Genomic DNA, 7,877 nt, shown 5'->3' on the forward strand with positions numbered 1-7,877 from the left:
AAGCCGTACAGAACTTATGCGGCAGTATAAAAGTGCAAAACAACATCAACACAAGGAGGAGGTCAGTGCGGATATTTGTAACCAGAGTACAAGGCTCACTGAGACTGAACAGCGAGTGGACGAGCTCAAGACAGTGAACGTGGATCTGAGAGACACACTGCTTTATTGTCTCAAACAACAAAAAATTCTCCAGGACAAAGTCACTGATTTAGAAGGGAGATCTCGTCGCAATAATATCCGTATTTACGGTGTTAAAGAAGGGGCCGAAGGGAGCGCTATACTAGCGTTCATTACAGCTTTTTTAAAAGAGCAACTTTCCTTTAAGGAAGACATGGATCTGCAGATACAGAGAGCACACCGGTCACTTGGCCCGAAACCCCGAGATAACACAATAACAAGATCTATCCTGGTTAATTTTCTCAGGTACGACATGAAAGAGAAGATATTAAAAGCGGCATGGGAAAAAAAGATAACCTTTGAGGGCAACACGATCTCATTCGCGCACGACTTGCCGACGGAGGTAAACAACAAGCTTAAAGAATACAAACACATCAAGAAGATCCTTAAAGAGGAAAAGATTCGTTTTCAAACACCGTACCAGGCTAAGATGAGGATCCATTGGGAAGAAGGTCCACGCGTGTACAAGGATGCCGCAGAGGCGGAGGACATGAAGAAGAGGGGATACTCCATGCAGGTGCTGCGGACGAGCCTCCGCTTTCCTGAGGCGCACACTGGAATAAAGTGAACAGCTCGCACACCGAACGCGCCCGCGAGAAGCTCCGTGAATTTCAACGACAGCAAGTATAATTTATTTTATAATGAGGCCTATTTTTTTTTTCTTTTTTTCACTAAAGAAGACGCGGGCTGTAACATGAAGGTACATAAGAGGCTTTTACTTATGCATCTCTTTTGAATTTAAGATAAGGACAATGTGACATACTAACTGCATGTTCTATTGCGTTCACACGTTCAATAATTGAAGACAGAACTGGCGACATGTGCCATGACTGAAAAATACAAGATACACAGATATATATTGTTTTTTTTTTTTTTTATTAATATGAGGTTTATTTTTTTTGACTCCCTGTCAATTAAACACATTAATGGTGATTAGGACTAATGGACAATTGTTTGTCATGCTCAAAGGAGAAGGAACTTTGCTTCAGGTGGAGAAGGAGTCCCTATCTTGGATAGGACTGTTCCTCCTACAAGGTTGGAAAGGACGTAGTGGGTGGATAGGGCAGAACGAAGCCCTAAGGTTGGAAGTCTTTTTTTTACTTTTATTTGTTCTATGTTCGAATGGTTCTTGTTCTTACTGTGATGTCGGCGTAGGTAAACAGGCATACTGGTATGACTAATAATAATTTTAGAGCAGCTTCATGGAACATAAACGGCATGAACAACCCTGTTAAGAGGAGTAGAGTAATGTCCAAAATAAAAAGGGAGAAAATTCAAATTATGTTTCTTCAGGAGACTCATTTGTCCCAAACAGAACACGAGAAATTAAAAAAATTTGGATTTAGAAATACTTATTACAGTTCTTTTAAATCAGGTCACAAAAGAGGGGTTGCGGTACTAATACATAATTCCCTACATTTTGAATTTATTAAACAAAAACGGGACAATGAAGGCAGGTATATATTGGTTCAGGGGAAAATAGAGGGTAAATTGACTACTCTTCTCTGCGTTTATTTTCCACCACACTATGATCGGCATTTTTGGGAAAAAATTCTAGAAATAATATCTTCAGAGACACAGGGTATATTAATATGCGCAGGTGACTTTAATACAATATTGAATAAAAATGTTACATCTAATAATAAGAGGATAGTCACACCACAAAGTAAATTGTTAAGGAAGGGCCTGGATGACCTACATTTACTGGATGTATGGCGGGAGATGCATCCAACAGAAAAAGACTTTACCTACTTTTCCCCCCTTCACGCAGTATACTCACAGATAGATCTCTTCCTGGTATTCAGGAATGATAGACATAGAATAGAAAGCTGTGATATAGGTACTAGGGATATATCAGACCATTCACCAATCTACTTAATGCTTCATTTGGATATAAGACCTAAAAAGACAATATGGAGACTAAATACAAGTTTATTAAATAATAAAAACGTTATAAAAGAGGTTAAAGAAGAAATAGAAAAATTTTGCAATGAAATGACAATGAACAAGTCAATCCTAATATTTTATGGGACACTTTGAAAGCTGTTATAAGAGGGAAATTTATATCACTGAGTACAGCTATTAAGAGAGCAAAAGAAAAACTTAATGATCTGGAAAATACATTAAAAAGCTTGGAAAGTGAACATATTAGGAATCAATCTAGTCAGACCCTTGAATTAATTTGACAGGCAAGGACAAAAATTTTAGATATTCATAAAGAAGAGGAAGAAAAGAAAAATAAATTTTTGAAACAGACATATTACGAAACAGGACCAAAGGCAACAAAATTGCTAGGAAAATTCATAAAAAACAAATGCAGCAATCATTATGCGCAATAGTTGACCCGAAAACAGGGAAACTAGAAAATAATTTAGAAGGAATCGATAAAGCATTTCAAACATATTATAAGATATTATATACACAACCTGAACAAAGTAATCTAGAAGATGTTAAAATATTTTTAAATTCATTAGATTTACCATCAATTGGAGAAACTGAGAATGAAAGTTTAACTAAACCAATAGATATGAAGGAAGTGAAGATGATGTTAAGAAAACTAAAAAACAATAAAACACCAGGTACAGACGGCCTGCCAGCCGAGTGGTATAAAACGTTTGAAGAATAATTATTATTATTATCACTGAATCATTATTCAAATCACTGAATTGGACGCTAGTGAAAATGACCACACACCATCATGGACAGAGGTGATTATAACAGTAATACCAAAGGAAGGCAAGGATAAAATACTGTGCAGCTCATATAGGCCAATATCAATTCTAAATCAAGATTCAAAATTATATGCATCTATAATATCCAGTAGACTGAACTCATTTGTCCCAGACTTGATTGAGGAGGATCAGACCGGTTTTGTCAGTGGCCGACAAACTCAAGATAACATAAGACGTTCTCTTCATATAATTCACAATATTCAGGCAAAAAAGGAGAAAGCCGTACCGGTTAGTTTAGATGCTGAAAAAGCCTTTGACTGTGTTAGCTGGGAATATTTATTCTTAGTCTTGAAGCGATTTGGTTTTTCTGAAAGTTCAATTAATAGTATTAGGACACTATACTCAGCACCTACAGCAAGAATGGATGTTTAACAGACAGAATAAATCTGGAGAGATCTACCCGTCAGGGCTGTCCATTATCCCCTAGTTTATTCGCCCTATACATAGAGCCACTAGCCCAGGCTATAAGAGGAAATAATAATATCCAAGGCACAGAAATAAATTCAAGAGAACATAAAGTAGCGTTATACGCTGATGATGTTCTTTTATACCTCTCTAATCCAGAACAATCCATTCGGGCCCTTCTAGACTTACTAGACATATTTGGTACTTATTCAGGATATAAATTAAATATAGGTAAAACCCAAATTATGACTTTTAATTATTCCCCTTCAAAAGAGATTAAAAATAAAATCACTGTTGACTGGTCTAAGAAAGCAAATAGATATTTGGGGGTGTGGCTCACCCACAACCCAGGTGACTTGTATAGGAAAAACTTTGACAATGTAAATAGGAGGATTAAAGAAGAGTTCACACAATGGGCAACATATATATTTGATTTTAGTGCAAGAATTGAGGTGATAAAGATGTCTGTGTTGCCTAGGTTATTATACTTATTTATGTCATTGCCTGTTAAAATTCCTCACTCACAGTTTCATGAATGGGACAAACAAATATCCAGATTTGTTTGGAAAGGACAAAAACCTAGAGTTAAATACAGTACACTGATGATCAAAAAAGAAAGAGGAGGATTTTCCCTCCCAAGTCTATATGACTACTATCTTGCGGCTCAACTTAAAACAGTTATACAGTGGTGTGACGATGCTTGTGAGGCTAGATGGAAGGAAATAGAAAGAAAATGTGGAAATATTCCAGTACAAGCTTTGATTGGTGATCAGAAACTAACAGAGGCATGTCAAAAGGAGTTAAATCCGCTGGTTTCCTTTACACTATCGACTTGGTTTGGGGTGGTGAAAAAACTAAATATGAGCGACCAGATAAGAGTTTTAAGATGGGCTGCATTTGACTCAGAGTTCAAACCTAATCAAATGGATTCAGCTTTTAAAAACTGGTCATATAAAGGTAGAACTGCATATTGTAAATTATTAAATAAGAATGCCATGCTGAGTTTCCAAAACCTGCAGCAGAAATTTAATACAGAAAACAGAGACTTTTTTAGGTATTTACAATTACGTCAATATATATTTTCAAAAGTAGTGAAGGTGTCAGAAAATAATGGGATAATTCATCTGGTTATACAAGCTTACCATAATCAATGTATATCGATCATTTCTAAACTCTATCAAGGCTTGTTGAATGGCAACTGCAAATCAACAGATTATATTAAAAAAAGATGGGAGAAAGAACTAAATATGGATATTTCAGATGAACAGTGGGACAATATGGGTGAATCTGCAATGTCAACTTCTTCCTCAAATTACTGGAGAGAGTTTTGTTGGAAAAGTTTGGTCCGATTTTTCATAACTCCAAAACAACAACAAGGGAGAAACTTGGGTGCTGTTAAGTGTTGGAGAGGTTGTGGGGACAAAGAGGCCAACTACACTCATATTTCTGGTCCTGTCCAAAAATTACTGGATTTTGGAGTGGTGTTAAAGTGGAAATAGAACGGATTTTGGGTTTAGAATTGCAGCAACCCATTTTGACATTATTGCTAGGAGATCTCCCTGAGGAAATGTCAATAAATGATAGATACTTATTTAAAATCTTTGGTGCTGCAGCCAAAAAAACAATTACCCAAAAATGGCTTCTGCCAGACCCTCCAAAGCTAGAGGACTGGCTGAAAAGAGTTGAAGAAACTCACAAAATGGAGAGATTAACATTTATGCTCAGACTGCAGCCAGATCTTTATGTAACAAAGTGGGGGAAATGGACTAAATTTACAGGAAACTGATGTGTGGCTGGTCTCAAGTTCCCTCTGAATATTAAATTCATTGCTGCTCTTAAAATTGTTTTGAATATGATCATGTTTATACCTGTTTACTTTTAATGCTTATTATAGGACTGAATTTGATTTTAGTAGCCGACTGTTATATTGTTATTGTTATATTGTTTTGTGGTGTGTGTATAATTAAGTGAAAAATTCAATAAAAACTGTCAAAAAAAGAAAAAAAAAAACAAAATAAAAAAACTCAAAACATTATGGAAAATTTCCTGTTTCCAGATTTGTGTCACCAACAGAAGACCGTTGATAACATTGATGCTCTTCAATATTTTAACAAAGAAAAAAAAAATCACCAAAATTAAGCATTAAAACAGTTTTTCTTTTCTTTTTTTGTAAATTGAATGGTGCAGTAAAACCAGCAGCAGACCACTGAGGTGCGGTGTGTATTTGTCTGGTGTCTCTTTTCGTTGTTGCACTTTGTGGCCGCATGGGGTTGCACTTGTCTCACATGCACCTGCACTTTCAGCTAGAGGTGGGCGATACAGGGAATTGTGGTACTGGTCCGATACCAAGTAAATACAGATCCAGTATCGCCGATACCGATATGTTTTCATATTTAAGCTTCATAGATCCAAAGAATCCAAAAGACCCAGGATAGAATTTCGCCAAACATTGTACATGACAACAAAATAATTTATTATCACAATCAACATTTTTGTTTAAAAAAATATCACTCAACACAACTTGAAACAAAATCACCTGAGGTAGAGGGCTGACAAACCACAATACAAGGGTGCGCTGCTCTTTGTTGTGTGACACAGCACAGTGCTGCTCGTACAGACAGAGAGTAGACTTTGATGAATCTGCGTGCACAACAGTCAGGGTGTGTGGGAGAGGAAAAAAAGCTTGAGTATCAATCTTTTTACACGAAGATCCTTTAATATCAATACCAGCGTTGGTATCGATATTAGGATCGATCCGCCCACCTGTACGTTCAGCTCATGTTTGTTGGTTCCTTTGGATAAAAATGAGGTTATAGCTCGTTGTCAATCTTCTTGAGTTTAGAAACTAGTGTTTTTGTACGAAGCTTCTCTTAAAATTTATTGAACTGTGAACTTGGAATCTGTGAATATCTTCACAAACTATAATGATTTCCGAGGACAGCACAATAAAACATAAAACTTATTTCCATTGTGGTCCTCTGGAGATAAATGAGGCTGCAGCTCGTCGTCTGTCTTCCTGAGATTAGAAGCTCGTCTTTATTTGAACACACAATATTTCTGTTATGATTTACTGAGAATGATTTACGTCAGTCTCAATCCGGTGACAGCGGCCTCGTCACCAACAACAATCACAGCTCTTACTTCTGTCACAACATTACCAGGAAACTCCACATTACATTTTGAACCAGGAACCTTCCGAACTGAAACCACCACGCATTTTGTGAGTAGACAGCCTGGCTTTTACACTGAACACACAGTTAATAAACAGTCTAATTCTATGCTTTTGCGTCTTTCCAACGCATAAAAAACAAGTTAAATTCGTACCTCAGTCTGACGTGACGAAGACCTCCAAAGACTTCCTGACAAGCTAGAGCCACGCCCATATGACGTTCCGCTTGGGCCCCGCCCACATCCACTCCCACAGCGTGATGCATTGATGAACAGTGAGAGTTTTTAAGACACCGAATCTGAGACGCTCGGACCTGCTTCATTGTGCACATTTTGGAGCTTCATAGAATAACGTAGAAAATTTAGATATTTGGTTCAAGTGCATTTTAGTTTGTAGCAAATGAAAATCTATAAAAGTGTCAATTTAAAATATCACAAGTATAACAAGAGGGGGAAAACACATTTAACTAAAACTGCATGTACAAATGTTTTTCCATATCTCCCCTTATAAGGAGTTTGCCAGATGTCAATTTGCAAAGAATTTTACTTCGTTTTTGAGAGTTTGTAAAATTCCATTAAGGTTTATTCGTTTATTTTTATTTTTTGAAGTTCTTTTTGAAAAATTGCAGTCCCTTGTGCTGATAACAGGGGAATGAGTGAGTGAGAATGAGTCAGTTGGTTATAACTCAGAATCAGTACATACCATCAACTTGTAGCTCACCAAGTTAACAGTGCAAATAATGATGATGTACATTACGTGGTGGTTTGATGCACCACATCAATTTAAGGAGAAATTTTGTTGAGCTTACCAGTATGTAATATCCCACAGAGTGCCAACAGAAAGTGACCCTGGCATCCTAGTATTTTGATTGTTTCCAACATGAGTGATCCTGCATTTATTGTACTGCACATCAAATGCAGAATTTGCACTATAGTAAATTCATTTTTCCCCTCAATATCCTATCCACAACACAAAAAGTTTTTTTTTTTTTGCAAATTTATTAAAACGTACATACGTATTCACACCTTTTGTTCAGTACTTTGTTCATGCACCTTTGGCAGCAATTACAGCTTCAGGTCTTCTTGAATATGATGCCACAAGCTTGGTGCACTTATCTTTGGACAGTTTCGCCCGTTCCTCTTTGCAGCTCCTCTCAAGCTCCATCAGGTTGGATGGGAAGCACCAGTGCACAGCCATTTTCAGATCTCTCCAGAGAGGTTCAGTCAAATTCAGGTCTGGGCTCTCAAGGACACTGACAGAGTTGTCCTGAAGCCACTCCTTTGATAACTTGGCTGTGTGCTTAGGGTCAGTGTCCTGCTGAAAGATAAACTATTGCCCCAGTCTGAGGTCAAGAGCGCTCTGGAGCAGGTTTTCATCCAGGATGTCTCTGTACA

The 7,877-nt window shown here is 37.2% G+C and overlaps 1 protein-coding gene across 1 annotated transcript in view; it reads right to left on the minus strand.

Moving 5' to 3' along the window:
• Positions 1-6,695, minus strand: part of LOC117508265 (von Willebrand factor A domain-containing protein 5A-like) — a 62,644-nt gene extending 55,949 nt beyond the window's left edge. Inside the window, exon 1 of the mRNA XM_034167947.1 lies at positions 6,639-6,695. The gene's annotated coding sequence lies outside the window, so the exon portion shown is untranslated. The remainder of the gene's footprint in view (positions 1-6,638) is intronic.
• Between the last annotated feature and the right edge of the window lie 1,182 nt (positions 6,696-7,877).

Source organism: Thalassophryne amazonica, chromosome 4 (assembly GCF_902500255.1).
Source record: "Thalassophryne amazonica chromosome 4, fThaAma1.1, whole genome shotgun sequence".
NCBI lineage: Eukaryota > Metazoa > Chordata > Actinopteri > Batrachoidiformes > Batrachoididae > Thalassophryne > Thalassophryne amazonica.